We start from the raw sequence: 20,014 nt of genomic DNA on the forward strand, positions 1-20,014 counted from the left end.
TCCCATTTAACGGGGAGCCCTGTATTCCCCCAAGCAACTTCACAGAACCCCCGCGCCTCACCCCAGGCCGAGCGCTTGAGCAGCTAGTTTAAAACCCAGGACCCGCGGGTTGGGCCGAGCCCCCTGATTGGCCGAGGCGCGCCCGCCGCCCCGCCGGCCGCAGGCGTCACGCAGCCCCGGCAGCTCCGGCCCTGCCGCCGCTGCCGCCGCCGCCGCCTTCTCCTCGGCAGCCCCCGTCGGCGCAAGTGCGGCGCGCACGGGGGGAGGGGGAGCGGCGGAGCGCGAGGCTGGCGTCGGGCCGCCGCTGGCCGGGCGGGATTAAGTTTCACGGTCGCGCGTGAGTGTCTGTGCGCGTTTATCCCGAAGCTCCTCGCCGGGCCGTTACTTCAGCAGAAAAGAGGGCGAACGGGAGCGAGGCGAGGCTCTCGAATCCCCGGCGACCTCGGCTCCCCAGCCCTCCTCCCCCTCTGCGTCCCCGCCCGGGGCGGCCGCCGCTAGCCGGGTAAGCGGCGCCGGGGCCCGGGCCAGGAGACCGGAGCGCGCCCCCGCGCTCTGCGCGCGCGCTGGCCGGGAAGGTGCGCGGGCGCTGGGGGCTCGGAGCGCGGGGCAGGCAGGCGGGCGGGCGGGGTGCGTTCGCCCCACCCCGCGCGGCCCGGCGGTACTGGGAAGCCGCTGCTCCTCAGGCTTTTTAAAAGGATGGGGTCTGGAAGTTTCCTTCGCTACTTGCATGGCCCCCGCGAGCGCTAGTCCCAGTCCTTCAGCCCTCCCACCCCCTCTCCCCCTTTGCCCTTGATTACTCTAAATGGTTTAAAAGTTTTTTTTCTTTTTCTTTGTTTGGAGGGCCACAGGGATGGTGCCGGGGAGGGGAACCGCGGGCCTGGTGAGCGGGCCGGCGCTCCGGGGCGCAGGAGCCTGTTGCTCGCCGCTGGTGTGGCCGGGGCCGGACTCCCCCCTCCACCGCTACGCTGTGTCGGACGCATAGATCCAAGGGGGAAAAGGCCCCCCAAGACTGGCGTCTCTAGCCTTGTCTGGCGGACTCCGAGCGCGCCGCTAATTGGTACCCGCCCCCCATCCCCCGCGGCGCCTGTGCCCTTTCATCCGCTGCCCCCCATGGTGGGAGCAGTTAGCTCTCGCCACCCTCTTCAACTACCCCTAGCGGATGGGGCGCCTTTGTCTGCGATCGCAGCCGGGGGATGCCGGATGTTCCTCGGGAAGCTCTGTTCGGGAGACGCTTTGTGTCTTGGGAGTTGTGTGTGTGTCGGGGGTGGTGATGGTGTAAATTTTTGCTTGCGTTCTTTGCAGAGGCACAAAGGCCGGGCTATTCTTTCCCTCAGATCACATGGAAATTCAAGCTGGGACTGCCTAACGTAGGAGGGGCCGGGCGACAGCCGGGGGGAGGGGGGCCGGGTGGCCGCCGCTGCGCAGTGGCCGGGGGCGAGTCGGGGGCGGCGGGACGTCTCCATCCGTCTCCGCGGGTGGGGCTTGCTCAGCTGGCGAAGAACCCGAGCGTGGGCGCTGCGTGCCTTGTGTGGGGAGGGTGCGGATGTCAGCTAGTGTTTCTTAGGTAGTAGCATCAGATAAGGGGACCATGACTTCAGCCTAGAAAGAATACCGTCCATGTTGGTTTGATGTCCAGAGAAGAATCTGAAAAGTGTCTAGATACTGTCACCCAGGTTTGGTGGACAGCTGTGGTGTAAACATTGCTTTTGTGTTTCCGTAGACATCCCTCGTTTAGGTTACCTTTGACAGAGTTAAAAGAAAAAAAAAACGATCTGAAAAACTAACGAAATGATGGTTTAGGGCTTGGGAGTTTTTACATGCTGAATTTGGGTATACGTGACCATAATGAACTTTTTTTAAAGGGTCGAATCAACTATTTAATATATGCTTTAGCGCCTGGTAGAATTTAGGTTAAAACAACAACAACAACAACAACAACAACAACAACAACACTTAAGGTTCCTAGGTTTGAGCTTCTAATACAATGTGAAGCTCTGGATGGGTGCACCTGTGCCCCTGCCTGAAGGAGGAGCTTGAGAAGGTTCAGAGGGTGGTGGAAATAATCTTGTCGGGGATGCCCAGATTTCTTGCTAGCTAATGAGCTAGTTTACAAATCCGCGGGTCTAGCTAGATGAGACTCTATCCTTGCTCAGTTCATTTTAGGGTCTTTGAAAGCGGAGGTCTCTAAACTTAAGGGCCACGGGCCAAACTGGCCAGCAGCAGCCTGTTTTTCCATTAAAGTGTAGGAGTTAGAAGTGGTTTGTGGATTTTTATATGGTTAAAAAAAATAAAAATATATCATGGCATATGAAAATTGTATAAAAATCAAATCTCAGTGTGCATAAGTTTTATTGGCACACAGCCACACTCATTCCTATTGTGTATGGTGGATTCTTACTGTCTTTGGTTGCTTTCACAACAGCAGTGGGAAAGTTGAGACATGGATGTACAGCCTTAAAAGTATGGAATGTTTACTCTCTTTTTCTTTACAGAAAAACTTGCCAACCTAGAGCAGACTTTAAAAGTATTGCTTAGGGTGCCTGGGTGGCTCAGTCGGTTAAGCGTCTGCTTTCTGCTCTGGTCATGATCCCAGGGCCCTGGAATCCAGCCTGGCATCTGGCTCTCTGCTCAGTGGGGATCTTGCTTCTCCTTCCGCTCCACCTGCTTGTGCGCACGCTCTCTCTCTCTCTCTCTCTCCCTCTCTCCCTCCCTCCAGCCCCCTCTCTCTTAGTCAAATAAATAAATAAGATCTTAAAAAAAAAGAGTATTGCTTAAATGCCCCCTCTTGTGATGGGTGCATTGTTTAATTTCATTTCCTTTCACACTGTTTCTCGTATCCCCTGAATTGGCTGACTTTCCCGCAATACGTAGACAAATTAAGTTAATGTATTGGATTTTCTCATTTCCAAGTTTCACCCTCAAAAAGATTTCTTAACCTTTTGGTATCTTTCTTTGTCAGAATCTAGGATAAAGTGAGTTTTCCGATTGGCAGAAATTACATGCATAGTTACTTTAAATTTTATATAGATAGCCAAATTTCAAGGTGCTCTGCAGTGAGTTCTAGTGACTTCTTGCTGCCCTACAACCTGAACAGGTTTGAGAATTATAGTTTTGTTTATTTAGGTAGGGAGCAGCTGGGGTTAGGGGATGTCATGGATTCCTTTTTGCAGGGAAGTTACCACTTGAGGCAAAGCTAGTTTGTGGGAGAGCTTGATTCCTCACCACCCCTAAACCTTTGCTAAAACAAAAAATGGTGACGTTTAGTCTCAACATATTACCGAGATTGATCATATATGTATATGCCTCTAACATGCCTTCCTTTTCTTTCTTTAGCTACCATTGGTATTTCTTCTTTTCATTTCCCCTCTCATTTCTAGTTTTCTTTCTTGCTTTGCTGTAGTCCTTCCTTTTATTGCCTAAGCCTGTTGCTTTTGGCTTAGGCAGGACAAGATGTCAGTTATAGTTTCGTGTGCTCCAAATTTCTATCACATAGACATTGTCCTGCTTGACCCTTAAAGACTTTTTTGCATTTTAGATACTTTTTAAATGCACATATATCTTGAAGGAGTGAAGGCTGTCCCCAGAGTTTACTATCTCTCTGCAAGGTGGCGGTGCTCAGATTTGTGGGAATCCTTGAAATGTAATTTTGCATTGATGCAGGCTTTTAGCCTTCAGCTGCTGTGGTAGTGAGGCTCTGCTTTACAAATGAGGCGGACCCATTGTCTAGAGTTGAGATTAAGGGGCTTAGAAGCTGGCATTCAACAATGAATTGCCTGGAAGAACTAACTGCCCTTAGTTAAAGGCAGATGATTTTCTTCAGATTATATCCCAAGTCTGACATCATAGACTTGACTCCCTTAGGTTGAGTTGCAGGTTGGCTCCATTTTGTATATTTGTAATATGTACAAAGTACTTTGTGAATTTCATTATCTTGAGGAAAAGTTGATATATTGGACTGGAAATGTCCCCATATTTGCTAGAGCAAACAACATATCTGCCAGAGAAAGATCTTATACTTCAAAGTAAAGAAGCAGAAAACTTCCTATAGAATTCAGGGCTGCTTGATGGTACATACGAATGATGGTATATTTTAGCATTATTATATTTCCCAGGCAGTTGTATGTGATCTTAAAATACATTTGGCCTAAATAGGAATTCATTTGATACAGTTACATTGTTATGTACATTATCAACCCCATATTTATAACAAGAAAGGTATTATTTTTCTCTTGTGAAATAGTGTCATGCGTAAGAGAGCATCTATATAAACACAGTTGGGAAGTGATGGTTAGTATGGTAAAGTTGATCTACTATGATTAAATAATTATAGTGGGGTTCCGTGTGGGCGAATAAGAATAAGGAGATGAAGAACTTCTACTTAAATAATCTATTGCCTTCCTGTGAAATATTTTCTGAGAAGATTTGAGGTAGTTGTTTATTTAGTAGATAATAATAGATGGATTAGGAGATATGTTGCATTGGGTTAAGCACTGGGGAGAAAAAACAAGATACTGCTCTAGAAGCTTACTGTCTTGATTGAAAAAAAATAATGACACAAAGGAAAGAATAAGAAAGTTTTGCACATAGTAAAAGTCACACCATTTCTTTTTTTAAATTTTTATCATTTATTTATTTATTTTAAGTTATAGCATTTCAAAGAAATTAGAGATCAACATAGGATTGCTTGCTGGCAATTTGTAGATGACAATTTCTTCCTGTGTCTTCCATTCGTATTGGAGTAGGGGAACCCCAATGACCTCATTTAACCCTAATTACCTCTTAAAAGACCCTGTCTCCAAATGCAGTCAGATTCTGAGGTTATAAGGGTTAGGACCTCAACATATGTATTTTGGGGAGATAGGGAGGACACAATTCAGCCCATAACGAAGTTCTTAAAGAGACCTAGGTTATAAACTGGTGGAGACCTTGAAGAATGGACTGGTTTAGGGTAAGGTGGGGGGAGATCATACAGGAGGCTCTTGTGTTAGTCTAAGCATTATTGTGGTAATTTGATGTTTGGGAAGAAAGAGAAACTGTTATTTGAGGAAAAGATACTTTATCTTTGGTCTGAAGCCACTTGTTTTCTTTTTCCTGGTTTTCACTGAGAAACTGGCCCTTGCTTTTTATGGACAGAGCATTACTTTAGTTCCCTTTGTGTTTCATAAAAGCATTAATTTTTAAAGATATTTCTTCTATTTCTTTAAAAAAATCAGTAAAACATTAAATTCGGCAGAGTTGAAACGTTAATGTTTGTAAACATTTTGTGATGGTTCTGGAGTCTGATTAAAACAGCAAAATTTATTCTTTAAATTACATTGACCTGAAAACTGTAATACTCTGCATGTTTTGTGGGCAAGTAGTTCTCATAATCATTTTTCTCCTCAGAAGTGTCTTCTTTTTGGAAAAAAATTAAGATTAAAAAAGTAATTTATATTGTATATTATAACAAAAACTTTTTAAGGTGTTGAGATTAGATGAGTTAGAGAAATGTTAATGCGATTTTTCCAAATTTGGTCTGCTGAGTTTAAAAAAAATAAAAAGTAAATTGAGACTTAAATTCTTGCTTTTTTTCTTCTTGTTTGTGGCGGTTAAATTTCTTTAGTGTAGAGAATTCTGATCTTTATTCTCCTTTTAGTTTTATTTATATCTTAGAAAACAATATTCATTGTTACTTTCTTATAAAGAACTCTACCTTCAGATCTAAGGTGCTAGAAATAAATACATGAGGGAAAAGTGAAAAAGGAAACTCTTGGAAGAAAAACAGAGACATTAGATACAAAAAAAATTAGGAAAAACCTATTTAGGTGTGTTGATAATTTAATGTTGATAATTTCAATATGTTTTGGGATACTTTACCATTTACTTTATTATTTATATTTTAAAACTGTATAGTAATATACATAAGATAGTTATTTCCTTGGTAACTTGTTTAATAATTAAAATAACACATTTTTACAAATATGGAAAAGGTAGAGTAGTGCAAAGAAACAAAAAACTTGCCTGTGATTCTGTCACCCATATATCAGCACCCCCCATAATACACATGAATAAATAGCACTGTTGATTTCACTGATTGCTCTTTTTCTCAATGAAGATAATATGATCTGAGATTATAAACATCCATACGTAGAATGGAAACTGATTTCATCTCTGTGAACCAATGTCTGTTGATTCTTTTGAGGAGATATAATATGGCTAACTACAATGTGGAACATAGGATACCTGTGGGGAATCAATTATTTAATCTTGATGTCTGCTTGAAAGTAAATGTTACATAGTCCTAGTTAATTTTGGAATAATTTTACATTATGTACTTGGGTGGCCCCTATCATGCCTTGCTTTGGGGAACTGGCTGTAGAAAATGGTCATGGGAATCTGTCATTCTGTGCTTTTAAGACATCACAGACCTAACAAAACTGTGATGATAGAATCCTAAAGATTAAAGGTTATTCTGTAGTTTAAAAGGATCTTCTCCTTTCTATACAAGGTATGCCCAGCTTCCCTTATACTTTGCTAGGACCCCTTCACTGGTCCTGTTTGTCAAAGTTTGTTGTTGCTGTGTAAAGTTCGTGAAGCTCTAGGTTAGGTGTTCCCCCTTCTTCACTACCTCCATTCTTCCAAGGATATTTCATTTTAATAAGTCAGGCGTGAAGTCTGCCTCTGGGCAACATTTATTTCCTACTGTAGGACTTAAGGGGCCTCAACTATAGGATTCAGTGGGGTTTTGTGTGTCCCCACCTTCCCACTACATTCATGCTTTTCCAGGAAGTAGTAAACATAGTCACTCTATTGCCTTTTGAGAAAAGCTCAACGTGAGAATGCCTCTTTGTTCTGATGTAATCTGCTGAATGTATATATTGTATCAGGCTAAATCACGGGATGTTTTTAGATATTTTATGGCTGTGGTAGGAAAACAAAAGAAGAAACAGCCCCTAGGCCAGGATTATTGCTCCCTGGCCTGCTCTGTGAAGTTCAGTGAACATTTTAGTTGTTAAATTAAGGACTTTCAGACCCCACCCTTTTCTCAGGAAGGGGAGAGGGATCATTTATTTTATTGATATGTAATTTATAATTGACATATGCACATAGTGAAAGTGCACAATTTGTTGAAGTTTGGCCTACATGTAACCATCCCCATAATCGAGATAGTAAACATTCATCACCCCTTAAAGTTTCCTAATGACCGTTTCTCATACTCTCCTGTCTCCCCAACCTACTTGTCTCCCATCTCCAAGGAACCACTGATCTTTCTGTCAGGACAGACTAATATGCATTCTCTAGAGTTTTAAATAAATGGAATGATACAGGATATTCTCTCGTTTTATCACTTCTTTCCTCTGTATTTTGGGATTCATCCATGTTGCTTCTACTCATAGTTTAATACGTTTATTGCTGAGTGCTAGTTCATTGTACTGAATGGATATACCATTCAGAGTTTTTTTTTTTAAAAAAAAAAAAACAGTTTAGAATTCTCTTGCATTTTGTCCAGAACTTATTTGTTCTTGGTTTCAACTTTGTTGTGTCAGACTTCTGTATTTGACAGTATTAGTCTTCTTAAATTCATGCCTCTTGGATAATTGAAATTTAAATGCCTTTATATAAGGTTACTCAAGGTTTCAAAATATGTAAATCATATATAATTTAAAAAAAAACTAACAAATTTAAAATAGAGATTTAAAGTTTCCTAATCTTTAAAGATGTCAGATGATTATGTAAAAACAAAACAAAACAAATAAACAAAAAACCAGTCATGTGAGTATTGACGCTTTCCCCAAACTTTTGTATCCTGCCTTGTGAAGTCAGTTCCTGTATTGAGCTCAAAGCTTTAAGACTGCTTGGCTAATTCTCTGACTGACTTGCATATTTTTCATAGTTTTTATAGTTTCTGACAGATTTATCTGTCACTTCTTGTGACAAGTTTATGTGAAGATCATATAGTAAATATGATAACTAAGTTGTAATTTGGTGCCTGAATATAATAATTACTATTCAGTATCCGTTACACCTAAGATCGTCAAACATATCAAGAATTGGAGAGAAGATCGTATTGTGAAAACATGTTGCTCTTGTTGGCATCACTCAGATATCTTGGGCCATTTTTAACTCTTAGATGTTTGTCTCTGCTTTCTAATGACGTAATTGAAATTAAGTGACAAAAACAAAAAACCAACAACAACCAACCGAACCATCAGTTGAGGCAGATGTGGTCTCTGCATTATTACAAAAGTAAAAGTTGGTTTATAATCTTAATATTAACAGTTAGTCCTTTGAGTACTATAGTAAAATACAGTTAATGAATGTAGTTAAATTGTAGATGAGTTAATTAAGAAGCAAATAGTCATGTTTATTGAAAGAAAATAAGACCTTAAAATTTTTTCAGAGAGAAAATACCAGTTGTCAAAGATGGCCCTAGTGAGTCCTATGGAATTATATGTGGTAACTAGTGTAGCCTATTACAATTATCTGTGAATTAGTAATTAGGGGATTGAATTGGTCTATGCTTATTTATCTTATATGGCTAAGGTTCATGTTTGGATAGGTTCATATGAATTTGGATTTCTTTGTATAATTTCCCCTGTCTGTACTACTTGGAATCTTGCCACCAAGATGTAAATTGTCATCTCTTTGCTGACTTTCCTCAGTGTATTCTCAGGAATGTAGACTATCACTGACTGACAAGCTTATCTGCTGATTTAGACAATGACATCTCTTGGCCGTCAGAGGAATACAAGGTTCTCTCTAGCAGTTCTTTAGTACAGATTATGTAAAACATTGCTTTTATAATTGTGAGCAAATTTTATTTTCTTCTTGAGTGTATGCATATTCAGTTAACAGAAGATCCAAAGGTGAATTGGTTTTGATTTAGTATGGAGATGAGTAAGAGAGGATCATGGCTGATTTTACATTTTTTAATATATATTCTTCTCCCTATATGTAGACTTTATTTCATCTTGGTTTTGATTCTGCTGGGATTTTTATTTCACAGATGATTGTTTGATGTCTATGTAAGATATTTTGATCTTCAGGCCCCTGGCTGACTCAGTGGTAGAGCATGTGATTCTTGATCTCAGGGTTTTGAGTTCGAGCCCCATGTTGGGTGTAGAGTTTATTTAAAAAAAAAAAAAAAGGAATTTTGATCTTGATCTCTCCCTATTTTTAATTTGACCTTATTAAGGTTATCTTCCATAAGTAATTTGTTTTCACATTGGTCTGGGAACCAAAGTGATGTCAAATAAGCTTTATTTAGTATCACTATCTTAAATAACCTTGCCTAGAGTGTTGGCTGTAGTGGGTGCTTTATGAATATGGTACTTAGAGTGATCAAGCATGAAGGGTTGGTCAGTCTTTCCTTCTTTTCTTTTCTCCTTCCTTCCTTCCTTCCTTCCTTCCTTCCACCCTTGTTTGCCCCCTTGTTGAAGGGCTTTATTTCTAATTGATTTTTACCCCTTAAATAATTCTTATATATTGCATTATATTTTAAAATGTTCATGCTCCCCAGGGTTCCAACTTCATTTCTCCTTCCTTGGCAATCTGTACCTAATCTCCTTTATCTTCAGCAACACCTAGAGGCCAGTGATTGCCTACTCTTAGGTCTTCCAGGTTTTTTTCTCCTTAGATGCACATGTGTAGTTGATTCCTTCTTTCAACAGGTATTTGATGAGTGCCTTATCTGACCCAGCCACTATTTCTGATTCTGGGGATATAGCCCAGGGAGAAAAAGGGACTATCACTACCACCAAACAAAACAAAACAAAACAAAAAACCCACAAAAATTCCTACCCCCATGGAGCTTAGATTTTAATATTTCTTATTTTCTAGAAACATTTCAAACTGAATATGTTCACAAGGAATGCTTTTCTACCTGTTCCTCTAAAAACAGAAGACAGTTCTCTTTTTGCTGTTTAAGCTAACAATGTCCCAATAGTTCTTAGTTTCCCAATTTAGAAACATTGAAAGTCAACTTCTATTGCTGTTACTCACTCATTCTGCCTGCCCCCAGCACATATCTAGCGGTCACTGAATTTTTTCGATTCCCTCTGATGAATTGTGTGTATATTTCCTTGTTTTTCTGGTGTCTGCCCTAATCTAGGTTTATATTATTTTTTGATTGGCTTGCTTTTACAACCTAACATCTGATTATACGATCATAGTTCTTTCTTTTTTTCATGAGTTATTTACCTTATTGCCAAGATTGTTTTTCCAGAAAATGAATTTCAGTTACTGCCTCTCCCCTCAACCCATTCCACATGCACTGCCACTCCTGTAGGACAAGGGTCCGAGGAAGCCATGAAACATTGCTTTCCTAGCTCCTGTTTAGTTTGGTAGCCAGTACTATAAAACCCTTGTCGTTCAAATTCTCTGTTTCTTTATGATGACATTGCCTTAGCAGATGTCCTTCCCTTAGCAAGGCATGCCCTTTCCCTCTCTTGGCTGTCTCCTGCACTCTCCTGGGTTGTGCATCCTTTGGGACAATTCACATGTCACACCTCCCAATTCTTTTTGCTGCATGCTGACAGCATTAGATTTCTCTGTACTCTCACAGAATTTAGCACATCACGTTGCAGTGTAATTACTTAACAGTTTTCCACTAAATTGAGAGCTCAAAAGTTAGGTACCTGTCCATATTCTGCTCTACCATTGCTTCAGTGATAGAGCCAGATACAGACTTTGGGGAGACTAAAATTTGTAGAATTTGTGATGGTTCTCTTAAATTAAAAAAATAACAAAATTGTGAATACAAAATTAGATGTGAAAGTGCCTATTTATTTGAATGAGAATGGAAGAATCCTGTGTAAGTATTTCATGCTAAATCTGCATAGGGGAGTATAAGTGTGTAGTTAAAACTTGCTAAAATAATGTTGTGTATTTATATAGTTTTTTTCGCTGTTGATTTTCTTAAAATTAGGAAACATTATGAGTTAGCCATTCTGATGCTGATACTGCTGTTAATAACAATACTGCCTAATGTTTCCTCAGCACTTCCATTTTGTACATATTCACACATACTTTATCTTACGGGATTTTGACAACTGAGTCACAAGGAAAGTGACTCAGACTTAATGATCTTTACTGTGTTTGGCTGCTTGGTGGGTGACAAAGATAGAGTTGAAGTTCTTCCTTTGAGATCAGATTTCACTTTGGTGGGGGAAATGATTCAGTTCTTCCTGTGCTTCTGTAACCTCAGTTAACAGCCTGCTCCACCTCCTGTTAGGCTGGTGAATGTTCAGGACTTTTCTGAGAGTTTTGTAAATGATCTTGCTGCCCCTCCATCTTTTCTATCTCTTTTCCATTTCAGCTTCCTCACCTCATTATTTTTTCTTCCTTTCCTGTCCTCTTTATCTGTGTCTTGCCATACATCAAACTTGTTCTCTCTCCATTTGTCTCTTCTGGTAGATAACATAATATTCTTAAGTGTCAGTTCTTTGACTAAGCTGACTTCTAAGACTTTGCAATATTTGAATTCATTTCTACTCCTTTGAAATGTTGTAGGGGGTGATTTTAGGTATTCAGTAGCACAAAAAGTGCATATGGTTTGTGGCAATGGGAACATAAATGTCCTGAAAGCTATGTACTTTCTTTACTGCACTTGGCAAGTCCCAATTCAGAAATGATCAGTATTCATTTGTGTTGAGGATTTACTGATTTAATAAGCCTGATTAATCTGATAGCAAATTGGAAATAGCAAAATGGAGAGATTAGTGTCCAGATACTTTCAGAAGACAAAATAACAATAGCAGTAGTTTTTGACATGCTTATTATTTACAGGTGCTTTGCATGTTATTGTTAATGCCCACTTTACAACAGCAGCTCAGGATCTCAAAATTAGTAAAATGCTAGTTTTTTAAGTGAGCTTTATAAATAGGCAGTCTGGGAACTCTGAAAGCATAAGTGCCTGGGGCTACATACATAATCTGAAGGTAAGGAACTATTTTCTTACCTGTAGTAGTAGTATTAGAGCACAGAGCTATGTAATGGAAAGGTCTTGGTTTTGCTATCAGTCAGAGCTGTATTGACTTTAAATAATAGCTTTGTTGCTGACAAGCTTTGTAATGTGGGGGAAAACACTTTATCTTTCTGATCCTCAATTTTCTTGTTTAAAAATGTGTGTATCTAACATGAAGCTCTCGGCAGGATTAAAGGAAAGGCATGTGCGTGAAGCCTATATGTCTGTTTAAGAAGACAGGAATATAGGAAGGCTATTTCATAAATGGTTTAATTTCATACAGTGAAAATAATGCTAGTTCATTGCCTAAAAAAGTCGCTCATGGAGACTATTTAATTCCATGGAAGAATTACTGTTATAGTAGATGCAATTGCAATCAATTCTTATATGCAGTTTTATTATTAGTTTTTACTGAATAGCATTTTTTAAAGCCCCAAATAACAAATTATTACTTTAATTTGTAGATTACAGCCAAGCTTACATTTTAGACATCAAGGTGAATATGTATTTGGAAACTTTGACTCTTGAAGGGAGTATTTGATGGTCAATTTATATCTGAGGAATAAAGTTGCTTCCCCCCCTCCCCCAATCAGCAAAATGACATGGAAAATTGAACAGTTTACTTAGGGAATCTAGTAACAGACATCCAATCTGACTGAATAAGGCTTTTAAGCCTATTATTTCTTCCTTCTTCTTTGTCCCCAAATCCTCTTGTAGCTTGAATTAGATTACTTTTGGCTGATACTTTCAGATAATTGTTGATGTTTTATTACATAGACTTTTCAGTACCCCCACATAATAACAGCTATAGAAATATGATTGCTTAGTAAAAGTCTGAGTTATGTGACCTTGAAAAAGTTAGTAATCTCTTTGACCTTCTACTTCCACATCTGTGAAATGTGGTGTTAGCAGGTTATGTTATGGGAAGAGTAAAAGCTCATGAAATTTTCTTACATCTTCAAATAAGATACTTGAAATTATAAAGCATTAATAGTTGCAGAAAATGGATTGATATCTTCTTCCAGCTGAATTTAAGGGTTCTAAATTGCTCCATGAAAAGAATTGCATAAATGGACTCAGAGAAAGCATGCTCTATCACTAGCCCTTCTCAGTACACACATGATACTTCTCTGTGCAAAGAGCTGGCAACCAAACCAACAGGGGGTGCAGACTACTAGTCATCCTGAGCATAGTACGAGAGAGAAAAACAGCACATTAAATATCACTCCAATATGCTAGTCTCTTCCCAGAGGATTTCCTATCAGAAACGTGAGCCTGCCCTTTTCTGAATGAAGTTTGTAATCTTTATCTCTATTCCTATCCAAATTCAGCAGAGGGAATTCATGAGGGCCACAAACTGAATTTAGGAAGCACTGATTGATGGGGAGGGATAAAAATATCTAATTATGTATAGTACTTAAAGCTCTGTAACAGCCAAGTAGGCAATATGATAGATGACAGTCCTCATAATTTTTGTAGAAAAGATTCCAAAACAGAAGAAACAATTAGGAACAATAGTGGGAAAGTGGCAGAAGTAGAATTATTTGAAAAGTTATGGGGAAAAACCCTAGAAAATGGATCTTGGATGAAGAGCATGAACTTGAGGTAGTTGGCTGGGAAGATAAGTTAAAGCATCAACAAGGTGATAATATTCTGTGTGTCCTGTGTTCCCCTCCCCCCCCCCCAGTTTTGTCTCTATTGAAAAGGTTGTCTCTATACTGTCCTTTAGGGCTTTACCTTGAGGAATTGTTTAGTCACAGTTGACAAAGCCATGTATTGTCCTGCCTCAGTATCATCATTGAGATCTCACAGACTCAGTGAAAGTCCTGTCTCCGTGAGGGCAGCCGAGAAATGACAGGTATCTTCTGTACTGTCACCTCCTCCTGCAGTTGATAAGTCCTCACAGCAGCTGCTGGCCGTGTTTCAGGGTCCCATGGGGACGCTTTGAGTAGCCATGCTTTTTCTAAGCACCAGGGATACAGTTTGCCCCAGGCCCACTGGAGAATTGCCTCATTCCAGGCAGGCAAAAGGGCAGGAGGCAGGAGCCCGAAGTAATTTCTCTGGAGAATTTGTTGCCGGTGTAGGAATCGCACCTGAGAATTCTGAAGCACAAAGTTAATCCTTCTGTGCATTTTTGGTTTCCCTCAAGAAAATTATGTGACTGGAGTGAGTGCTTTATGAGCAGTGGCTGCCTCTGGAGCCTGATGCCAACCCATTGTTGTTTGCCTGCAAGGGCAGCCCTTGGAGGGATCCCCCTGCCTGCTTCTGTCCAAGAAATATGCTGGCCTGTTGCATCTTGGTCCTTAACACTGAAAATGTGGTAGCCAACAGTGACAAACTACCCAACAACCTACATTCCTCTGAGTTTAGCTAGGGAGTGAGAACAGAAGAGGCTAAATATGCATTCTCGGAAGCATCCGAATCTTTTCCCTGAGTCACCATGTTTGGTGTGAGTTAACAATTTGGGGGAAGGGCTAAGAACATTATGGATGGAAAATATGTAAAAAAGGGTGCCCAGAGAGAAGGTATTGTGGAGTCCATAGTTGTGTGTGTATGTGTGTGTTTATGTTTTGGTTGATTTAAAAAAAAATTATGAGTGGGGGTAAGGAGAAAGGAAATAAATATAATACAGTGGACTATAAACAGAATTGATTTGTCTAATATATTTAAAAAGAAAGAAAGTTAGGGGGCACTCGGGTGGCTCAGTCAACCTTCTGCTCGGGTCATAATCCCAGAGTCCTGGAATCGAGTCCCGAATAAGGCTCCCTGCTCAGTGGGGAGTCTGCTTCTCCCTCTGCCTCTCACCCTGCTAATGCTCTCTCTCTCTTTCCCTCTCTCTCTATCACACTCACTCTCAACTAAATAAATAAACCTTTAAAAAAATTTTAAAAAGAAAACAACTTACGGGACACATGGGTGGCTAGTTGGTTAAGTGTCTGCCTTTGGCTCAGGTCATGATCCCAGGGTCCTGGGATCGAGTCCCGCATCGGGCTCCTTGCTCCACGGGGAGCATGCTTCTCCCTCTGCCTCTGCCTCTCCCCCCTGTTTGTTCTCTCTCTCTCTCAAATAAAATCTTTAAAAAAAATAAAAAGAAAGAAAGTTCAGCCTTTCAGATAATCAGTTAATAGTAGCAGCCTAAGGTTTTCATCCCAGACACACCATTGGTTTGTTATATAACCACATCTCCATGAGCTTTAGCATGTCCGTGAGCTACATGTTTTTTGTTGTTCCTTTCAACACTAACATTGACTTCATACCTGGGCGTGTGCAGTACATAGGGGAGATTAACTCAAAAGTATCACAAAATATAATTTAAGTGTGTAATTCTGGAAGTAGTTATGAATCTGCTAAGTGTCTTTATAAAGTAAGTGTGTGCTTTAGGGAATCTGCTGTTAAGGATAGAACATGCATACTTTTTGAAAGGACAATGAACCCTTTACCTCCGTCCAACAGTCTTAAAAATAAAAGGGAGTAGCTTTCAATACAAAAATAAGTTTAATGAACCTGTTTGCTAGTATAAATGTATGTATAAGTATACCAATAATAAAATATTCCAACTTCTATGTTATATGTATTTTCCTTTCCAGTGGGTTTTTTTTCCCCCTATTAGGAAATTACTATGCAAAGGAATGAGATGATATTATTTTCACCGAAAGTTGTTTAGAGTGTGTGGATTCTTGGTCAAAGTCATGATTTTCGCTTATGTATGTTTACATAATTCTGAATTAATTTGCCATTTCTCCATTTTATAGTATTAGCTTAGATCTATTATGTGACTATTCATTATATTGAATTGTCATTTGAATATACGTGAAAGATAAATAAGTTTCCCCTTAACTGAAACATTTATATTTATGTGTACACTCTTGGGTTCACCCATCATTTTCAAAGGTGGGGATTTTGGTCTGTGCTGTGTATACTCTCAGAAGTAGAACACCTACGGTCACCTATCACTTCCTGCCCTGCTGTTCTCTCTCTCACACAGAGTTGGCTAATCCAGAGCCATAAGCTTCAGCTTCTAAGGCTCTTACCTAAAACGGCTTGTTAAAACTAGCAGCTGAGTAGCCATCAGGAAATCAGAGTAAAGCTTTGTTTTTAAAATAAAAATTTTAAAAATGAAAATTCCTTATGAGATCTTAATTTTTGAAGAAATCTTTTCATAATATTTCATTTCCTTTTGCTAGAATTAAGTAATCTAGCCTGAACCAATTATTTTTCTGGCAGCATTTATCAATGGCAATTTTTTTTTTTTCGAAGTAACTTTGTAGTTTGAGGTGAAATCTCCCCCTCGCCCCCCGAGGAAGAACGATAGGATTTCAAAATCATTGTGAATTAGAAAGAAGGAAATAATTATCTCTAGTTCTATCTTCCATAATTAGATATTAACATTTTCACATGTTTACTGCCATCTGTTATTTTTCTAATATTATTATGAAAACTTTCAAATGTATGTTTTACAATGTACATGTTATAATTATTATTATAAAGAATTCTCATGTATCCATCATTCAGTTTTAATAGCCTTTTGTTCATGGCCAGTCCTGTTGCTTCCGTCCTCTTCCATTTTTTAGAAGCAAATCTTCAGCATTTCACCATTTTATCCATAAATATTTCAACCCATTTACTTTTTACATGTATACTTTAAAAACATTCTAAAAGTTACAGTTTCCTTAAAAAAAAAAAAAAAGAGAAAGCTAAAGTTCCCTTTTGATCCCTCTCTGATCTGAGACTACCATTTTCATATGCCCCTACAAGTAACTATGACTATAATCGATGTTAGAATGTGTCCTTTTAATTCATTGTTGAATATGATGAAAGTATGTATATATATTTATATGTAAGCATGTATTATTATTTTATATATATTTTAAAAACAGGTTAACAATATCAAACTATTCTGCAACTCTCAATTTCATTTTTGAAATGTGGATTGTTAATTTATTCTTAAGTGAGTCTAACCCATTCATATTTATTGTGAATATAGATGTTCGGACTTATTTTAGTCTCTTTGTTCTATATTTTTTGTTGACTGTGTTTTTCCTTTTTTTCTCTGTCCCCAGCCTTGTTTAGATTGAATATTCTCTGTTGCATCCTTTTTCCTGGTTTATAAATTATAGATTCCATTTCTGGTTATTTTTTTTAGTGTTACTTTAAATTTTTAATGTGAATATTTGGCTTGTTTTTCTAGTTGAGTTTGAAATGAAAGTATTTCTATTCTCTTATGACTGAAATTTGTTAGCCAGAAATATTTTAATTATTTGTAAATGTTTTTCACAGTTACTACGGTTTCTTTCATTTATAGAATGAAACCTTGTCAATTATATCTCGCATGCCTTTTTCAACAGCAGCTTTATTTTGTTTGCTTGGAACGTAGTAGCTTTTCTCAGGCTTTAATTAAAACCGAATACTTCATGGTATTTTATTCACCTGCCATTCACCTGCTTCCCTATGCCTTGTTTTTTTCTGATGTAACTATCCCTCCTGTAAGGTTCTTAATTATTTCAGTGGTCTTATTAAACTTACCTTTGCCTGTAAGCTGCCTCAAATCTCTAGTGGAAGTAGAGTGTCCAAATGAAATAGTTAAAGGAGCAAGGTACTTCTATAGCAGGATGCTTGAAGGGATTTTTGTGTGTGTGGGGGATGTGGTAGTGTGATGCTATACCCAAGCAGGCTGTGATAGTTAGGTGTGTTTGAATGGTGTAAAGAGCCTCTTAGAAATGATCTCTGTTGCGAAATAAGTCAAGCAGAGAAAGACAATTATCATATGGTTTCACTCATTTATGGAACATAAGAAGTAGGAAGATCAGTAGGAGAAGAAAGGGAAGAAGAAAGGGGGGGTAATCAGAAGGGGGAATGAACCATGAGAGACTATGGACTCTGGGAAACAAACTGAGGGCTTCAGAGGGGAGGGGGGTGCAGAAATGGGATAGGCTGGTGATGGGTATTAAGGAGGGCACATATTGCATGGTGCAGTGGGTGTTATATGCAAGTAATGAATCATGGGACTTTACAGCAAAAACTAGGGGTGTACTGTATGGTGACTAACATAATATAATAAAAAATTATTAAAATAAAAAAAAGAAATTATCTCTGTCAAATGGAGTTCATTGTAAGAATGAATGTTAGTGACTACGCACCTTACCTCTCATTGGCTGTGTTGGCTCCCCCAAGGAATACCTGCTGCTCTTGTAATGTCAGCTGTGTTCTGTCTCTCTCATCTGATTTGTTTTGCTCTCTCATAAATCAGGCTTGTGCCTTATCAGCCTTTCATCCTTTACTTATCTTCCTCTTATCTTTGGTTTATTCTTGTAGTGTTTCTCTTCTTCAGTTCACAAGAGAGAGTCTAGCCTAGTTCTACCTTTCTGGTCAGCACTTAGATTGTCTTCCTCTGAGTGAGGAGCCCAACCCTTGTTGTGGCTATGGTTGGAAAAGAAGGACGTAGCATAGTGTGTGATAGCGTATTCCTTCGAGCAGGGGCAGTGGGAAGGTTGAAATCTGTATTAGTTAGTTTGGGCTGCTGTAACAAATACCCCAGTGGATGTCTTAAACAACAGAAATTTAATTCCTCTTGGTTCTGGAGGCTGGAAAGTCCAACATCAAGGTCTAGCAGGTTTGGTTTCTAGTGAAAACTCTCTTCCTGGCTTGTCAATAGTCACCTTCTCCCTGTGCCCTTACATGGCTTTTCTTTGGTACTTGCATGTGGAAAGGGCTGGAGAGAGGGAAGGAGAAAGGGATAGATAGATAGCTCTTCCTCTTCATATAAGGCCATCAATCCTATTGGATTAGGACCATTCCCTTATGACCTCATTGAACCTTAAGTACATCCTAAAAGCCCTGTCTCCAAACACAACGCATTGAAGTTTACAGCTTCAATATGAATTTTGGGGGGAAACAGTTCAATCCATAGTGGCATTGTAAGGTACTAGAACTCAGCCTTTTAAACTCTTGGTCAGGACACATCTTTATTTCTGGAATAGTCATATCACTGCCCTCTTCTTATATTCTCTTGGTGATTGGTATTCCGATCCCATCATAAACTCAGGCAGAAACCCGGGGCTCATCCTGGACTCGTCTTCTTTCCTTCCACATTATCTAGTCCTGTTGCTTATAGCTTGTCATTCATTCTTCAATCCGTCTTCCATTTTCATTTTTTCACTTTCTTGTCTGTTTTTGAAAATGCTTCTTACTTGGCCTTATTTCTAGTTTCTCTTGTTTTTATAGGTCTTCCACACCATTACCAGAATGATGTTTCTAAAACAAAGTTTGACCGTGTCACCCATTACGCCAAAATAAACTTCAAATTTAAATGTCTGTAAACTTCTTAAGAATGGTATGCAGGTCCCTCAGTAATTTAGCCTGTGCCCACATCTCTAGCCTTATCACTTCTGACTTTCCTTTTCTCCAGTCCCAATCCAGGAATAAGAAGCTACCTGCAGTGCTCAGAAGGAGGTATGTGCTTTTGCCTCTACGTGGGGAGCTCTCCTCATTCTTGCTTTGACTCTGACCTGCTCTTCAGGAGACTGTGCAGGGTCTTTGCCTCCAGGAAGCTTTCCCTCTCTCTTCAATTTGAGTTTGGTGCCCTGATTTTTAAGTGTCCGCTTACTTGCTTTTTTCTTCTATTTCCTTGGCCCATGATTTCCCTGTTTCTTCATCTTTCTAATTCTGCCACCCAACAACATGCCAATCATATAGGGGCCCCGTGTATTGTTGAATCAGCAACTAACAGAATTTGAGTTCTTTTCTCACCCCGTGGCCCCCTTAGCATTTTTTACTTTGGACAGGTAATTTATCTTTCCGTTTTATAAAGGAAGGACAAGACTATCAGTTGGTATTTCAAGTATGTTGGAAAGGTAAGGTTATTTGATATTTGGTTTTCTTTCATTCTAGGGAACAGAACAGAATTGTATTATTATTGAAGGAATTCAGAAATATTCATAAATATGAACTTGAAAATGAAAATAATTTTGTTCACAAATACTTTTTGGTCAAGCCTATAGAAATGAAGAAGTTCAAAAGAACAGATACTACTAAGAAGAGGTGGAGTGTTTTCTGTTGGATGAGTGTACTAAC

General features: G+C 39.3%; 1 protein-coding gene across 15 annotated transcripts in view; it reads left to right on the top strand.

Moving 5' to 3' along the window:
* The first annotated feature begins 201 nt into the window (after window positions 1-201).
* The window catches only part of MPDZ (multiple PDZ domain crumbs cell polarity complex component), a 167,969-nt gene continuing 148,156 nt past the window's right edge, over window positions 202-20,014 (top strand). For 8 of the 15 annotated variants that reach the window (XM_045780237.2, XM_045780242.2, XM_045780243.2 and 5 more), the window contains exon 1: window positions 203-502. The gene's annotated coding sequence lies outside the window, so the exon portion shown is untranslated. Of the gene's footprint in view, window positions 503-20,014 lie in introns of all 15 variants that reach the window. The other 7 variants (XM_087869635.1, XM_087869639.1, XM_087869640.1 and 4 more) reach the window with 2 other exon arrangements.

The sequence above is a fragment of the Ursus americanus genome, chromosome 18 (assembly GCF_024610735.1).
Source record: "Ursus americanus isolate L20-20 chromosome 18, mUrsAme1.1.p, whole genome shotgun sequence".
NCBI lineage: Eukaryota > Metazoa > Chordata > Mammalia > Carnivora > Ursidae > Ursus > Ursus americanus.